The following is a 6,338-nucleotide window of genomic DNA, read 5'->3' on the forward strand; positions in this document are numbered from 1 at the left end:
ACAATTCTTCTTCACTACATGCACTGGATTACATAGCCCAACAAATCTGGCTAGCTGTTAAAATATTTACTAAAATAAGGGTAATTAATACTGCCTTGAATGCCTTGGAAACTTCAACCAACTGACAAGGTATCATTAATCTCATGTTATAGATGATAAAAGTGGAGCTTTCTGAGGTTAAGGGCTAAGGAGCCAAAGAGCATTGATTTAGCTCTTCTCCTTTTTTTGCCCCAGAATTTTAGCCTGGCTTTCTCAAAAACAGCAGCAACAGCCATTTCTTGAATGCACACTAAATCATAGAGGTCTTGTACTCAGTTCCATACAAGCACACTTGATTAATTTTCATAACAACTTACTACAGCAAGATACTTTACAGTTTTAAATTCTTACTAAAAAATCTGGTTATGACTTTCCATGTTCTCGCCCCAACCCCCAACAGCTTTTTATTTTTAAGGCCTCCACCACTGACCCCTCCAGAGCATGTGAACTCAGCGAAGCTTACAAAGCCTCTGGCCTGGCTCCTGACATGGGGAGAGAAAAAGTAGAGATCAGTGAGGCCTCAGACTCTGCTTTTCAGTATGAGAGTGGGAATCACCAATCTCAGTCCCTTGATCCAGGCTGAGGAAAGTCAGAGGAAACTGTTTCCTCCCAGAAACTGTCCAGGCAGAACAATGGGTGCCCTCCTACAGCAGGTAGGTGATTTCACCTTTCAAACATTCTTAGGTTTGAGTGACCCTCAGCTCCTGAGCCAGTCCAAGAACAATTCCTTCCAGATCTCTCCTGGCCCAAGGTCTCCAGGCCAGTGAGGGAAGGTGCCTTCAAGGTGAGCTCCTGCACACACACGCACGCACTTGATTTTCCATTTCAAGTGACAAATATTTGAACATCTCAGGTCAAGCTGGAGAAATATCTAATGTCCTTAATTAAGCTTCTCACGTAACTGTGTGTTGTGGACACACAGTTATGTGAGGGATCCTCTGGGCAGAAATGTGTACCCTTTCATGTCTGCACTCTTCTGGGCCACCAGTATACTTTAGTGAATTGTTCGAGCACACTACTCTCATATTGGCCCTGGCCTATCCCACCTTCTGCGTAAAGCCACATTTGCAAATGGTTAATAAAGTATCTGTTGCCTAGTCATCACTTACTCAAACCCTCCGTAACTTCTCCCAGTGTTTGCACCCAAGTCAAACATCCAGCCATTGCTTCCATCTGCAAGGCAGTGCTGTGAGTTGGGCCATGGTCTGGTCACTTCAAATATGCAGGCTTGCCGACATTTTGAGGATGAAGTACTCAAGAAGGGAGGCCAAGCTCAGCAGAATAGGCTCTGAGGAAAATCCAGGTGATGCTCTCCATAGTAAGTTATGAAGACATTTCCTAACGGTCCCTCCAGTTTTCCTCTCCACCCCCTCCCATCCTCCTTCCCCACACTGACTATAGCAGCGGGCTCCCTTGCCTTCTGCCTTCTAACTGGATTCAGCTAACAGGGTGTAGGTGGGTGATCCCTGGCAGGAGGAGAGGGTAGAGGTGCCTACTCCCATCACATGGCTCTCTCCACAAGACCTCCCTGTCTAGGTTACTAGCAGCCACTTCCTCCTTTGCCCCTTCAGGTCTTGGATATATTGGTTCCCACTGTTGCTGGCCCTAGACAACTGCACTAGCTTTAGTTGATTTTTCTAAATTTGTGGTCCCTACTTTTGTAAATAATCTTCATTTTTCCCTTTTGATGAGGGACTCTTGAGTTTGATTTTCTCTCTTTGTAGCATATCTGATTTTATTAGAGGGAACAAGTGAATATAAGCTAGAATCACTTTTTTCAGATGAGGACTTCCTGCTTCAAATTTCGTGCCAGCCTTTCTGAGGATGTGTTTCATTTCATAAGTAGTAAAATCCTTCTTCAGCAAACGCAATCTTCTGGTGCATGTCTCCACCCCAAGTCACCTCTCCTGCACTTACAAACCCTGTTAATGTGTAGACAGGTCAGCTACTGGGCAAGAGGAATGGACAGTAGAGAAGAGGCGATGCCACACAGCAAGCTGAACTGCCCAGGTTCCACATGGACAAGTTTGATGAAAAATATTTTCCACATTATATAAACTTCACTCTCTACTCTAGTGGCAGACTATATATCTGATAATTCAGATTAAATTTCATATTTTTACCCAAGCTATTTTCTATGTGTATCCATTTTTTATCTTCTCAAAAATGATGTATAGTGTCACTGACTTTGAACTAATCAATACTCTTATTTTCAATGTGAAAAGTTCAATGACAAGACATTTAGTGTGTTTTTAAAAAAGACATCTTTTTTATTGTAGTAAACACTTTACATGAGATCTACCCTTTTAATAGATTTTTAAGTGCACAAGACAATGTTGTTAATTATAGGCACCATGCTGTACAGCAGATCTCTGGAACCTACTCATCTTGTATAACAAAACTTTATGCCCTTTGAACAGTACCTCCACTCCAGCCCCTGGAAGCCATCATTTCACTATTTCTACGAGTTTGGCTATTTTGGATTCCTCATATAAGTGAAAAACACAGTATTTGTACTTCTGTGATTGGCTTATTTCACCTAACATAATGTCCTCCAGGTTCGTCCATGTTGTCACATACACAAGATTTTCTCTTTTTTAGGGCTGAAAAATATTGCATTGTGTGTGCAGATCACATTTTCTTTATCCATTCATCCACTGATGGACAATTCCGTTGATTCCATATCTTACATATTGAATACTGCAATGAAAGGGGGAGTGCAAATATCTCTTCAAGATCTGATTTCAGTTTTTCTGGATATATACCCAGTAGTGGGATTTCTGGATAATATGATAGTTCTCTTTTTAATTTTTTGAGGGACCTCCATACTGTTTTTTGTAGTGGCTGCACCATTTTACGTTTCTTCCAGTCTTGCACAGGAGCTCCAATTTCTCCACATTTTCTCCAGCACTTGCTATCTTTTTTTAAAATAATGGCCATCTTAGCAGATGTGAGGTAATATCTCATTGTGGTTTTGATTTGCATTTCCCTGAAATCTTTTCATATTCCTGTTGGCCATTTGCATGTCTTCTTTGGAGAAATGTTTATTCAAGTATTTTACCCACTTTTTAATTGGGTTATCAGGATTTTTTGCTGTTGAGTTTTAGGAATTTCTTATTTATCTGTATATCAGATATATGGCTTGAAAATGTTTTCTCCTCTTCTGTAGGTTGGCTTTTTAATCTAGGAATAAACTTAACTAAGGATGAAAGACTTATACAAAGAAAACTACAAAACATTAATGAAGGAAAAAAGACACAACTAAATAGAAAGACATTACTTACTCATGGAATGAAAGGCATAATATTGTTAAAATGTCCATACTACCCAAAGTGATCTACAAATTCAATTCAATCCCTATCAACATCCCAATCACAGTTTTTACAGAAGTAGAAAAAAGCAAACTTAAAATTTATATGAAAAAACCCAAATAGCCAAAATATATTGAAAAAGAAGAACAAATCTAGAGGCATCATTTTTTTTTCTGATTTCAAAATATATTACAAAGCTGCAGTAATCAAAACACTATGGTACTGACATGAAGACATAGACATACAGACCAATGGAACAGAATAGAGAGACCAGAAATAGACTATATATATATAGTATATATAGTCAACCACTTTTCTACAGAGCTACCAAGAATACACATAGGGAAAAGATAGTTTCACCAATACATAGTTTTGGGAAAACTGGATATCAACATACAAAAAAATAAATTGGGACTTTTATCTCACACAATATACAAAAATGAGCTCAATGTAAATTAAAGACTTGAACATACAACCTGAAACTGTAAAACTCATAGAAGAAAACATTGGTGAAAGCTTCATGACACTGGTCTTGACTATGATTTCATGGACATGACACTAAAAGCATAGGCAACGAAAGCAAAAATAAACAAGTCGGATCACATCAAACTAAAAAGCTTCTGTACAGTAAAGGGAACAATGAGCACATTGAAGAAGCAACCTACAGAATGGGAAAATATCTGCAAACCATTCATCAGGTAAGGGATTCGTAAATAAGATATATAAAGAATTCCTACACTCAATAGCAACAACAGAACAAACAAACAAAACCCAAGTAACTTTATTTGAAAGAATGGGTGAGAGACTGGAATAAACATTTTTCCCAAAAATATATTACATTTTATATTGTCTTCCTTGACAATTACTTTTTCACTGTGAAAAATACTCAATGATGTCACAGATGGATTTCATAAACATGGAAGTTCAGACTTCATGAAAGATTTGGCCAAAGACAAAAAATAGCTCTGATTTCCAAATACAAATCATTTCATTGGGCAAAAAAACAAAGTGCCTGGTATGATAAAATGCATTCTCTCAACCTTCTTTGAGTGTGTTCCAGCACAAATGTCTATCTACAGTATTCATAGCAAATTCTAGCCAACCTCTGCATTTCCTTATTAGCTTGAAACTAAATGGCAGGAAACACCCAGGGGCACTAGTAACACTAGAATCTTGTGCCAGTTTAAAACTGGATAGACAGTACTGTGGAGCTAGTTTCTTAATACTTTGAAAAATTCCATTGAAATGTGAGATAACAAACTTGAAAGGAAAGTACTTTTTGTATCAATAAATAAAACATCAAAGTGATTATTGAGCCAAAGATCCAAAGAAGTCCCGTGCAGTTTTCAATATAATAAAGCACTGAGTATGAATTCATATGATCAGCCTAGTTTAAAAAAATAGCAATACTTTCTATTTCTGGAACAACCTTTCTCCTAGGGAATGATGGAGGCACTAATATCACCGTACTGTGCCCAATTTAACACTTGGGCTTTGTTTCTGATCGTTTTCCCAAATAACAGAGAGCCAATAAGTTAACTTCGGTTTCAAATCACTTGAGAAACACCAGGATGTTAGAGGAAATGGTGGTGATAAAAATAATTTAAAAACAATACGAATTCTGCAAGCCCAAAGTTCTTGTGACAATACATAAATAGAAGAAGATAATATGAAGTCTTTTTCTTATAATGATTAAAGACGGCCAGCAAGTCAAAACTATTGCCCCGGAGCCTGCTTTCTCCCTTTGCTGTTTTCTCTGAGTGGGTTGGGCAGGGTTGCCATCCACTTCCTCCAGGTCCCTCTGTGGATGCCTGGGCTCTTCAGTGCTCTGCTTTTGACTTTCTTAGACGTGAAGTGGAAAGAGTATGGGCTTTGGAGCCAAACAGGCCCATGTTTGAATTCCTGCTCGTACACTGTGCACTTGCCCATTTTGTAAGTCATTCAGCTTCTCTGTGCTTAGCTTCCTCACTTATATGATGGGATTCTTAACCCAGTAAAACAGAATCTGGACTTGCATTGACCAACTTTCTGGGTTAATGGCACTCCCATTGCTGCAGAAAACTATGCTGGCTGCTGTGCATGGCCTGATACAGTGACTTGTTCCCCACACTGCAGATCCTGGACCAGCAGCATTGCAGCAACTGGGAGTTTGTTAAAATTGCACAAATTCAGGTTCGTTCCAGACCTGCTGAACCAGAATCTGCATTTCATTAAGCTCTCTAGGGGATCCCTGTGCAAAAGAAATATGGAGAGGCAGGACTTGACTCCAGCACACCCAGATACTTCTACTGCCACCAGCTCAGTTGTGTGCCTGTTCATAGTAAGTTTTAATTCCCAAGCTTCTGTATGCTTGCTGTTCTTTTTGTTATAATTGTACAATAATTTTAAAAGTTAACTTTTTGATGAAAACAAAAAATAAATAAAATAGTTATTTATTTATTTTGTAAAGAAAGTTGTTGTCTCCGTGAAACCCAAGGTGAATGTGATGAAAGACGATATGCAAAGTGACTTAAAATATCGCTGTTGAGTAAGGTATAAATAAGACTACTGTTAGTTACTGACTGAGGTGGAGGGATGTAAAAATATAGAAGGAATCTGAACTCTAACGATTTCACATATGTCTCTAAGTTATCCCTTCTCATTGAAGAAATTCAAACTGGAAATTGTAGACCATGCGTTACAAGTGAGATGTATGCAGGAAGTTGGTGCGACTATGGGCCCAGATATGTTCCTGGTCTGTTATGAAAAGATTGATGAATAAATGTATGTTTACATGTTTTTAACTAAAATAAAATATTCAACCTATATTGAAACTGTTTATGGTATTCTCACTTCAACTCACTCTCTTGTCTTAGCAGACTATTATCCCTGTGGAATGCTGGTGGACCTACCCACAGAGTTGATATAGAGATTAGAAATGGTGAGTGTGCGTGGTACAGGGTAGATGCCTAAGAAGTAGGAGTTCTGAGAGGGTGATGTTATGCAACT

The sequence above is a fragment of the Nomascus leucogenys genome, chromosome 4 (assembly GCF_006542625.1).
Source record: "Nomascus leucogenys isolate Asia chromosome 4, Asia_NLE_v1, whole genome shotgun sequence".
Taxonomy (NCBI): Eukaryota; Metazoa; Chordata; class Mammalia; order Primates; family Hylobatidae; genus Nomascus; species Nomascus leucogenys.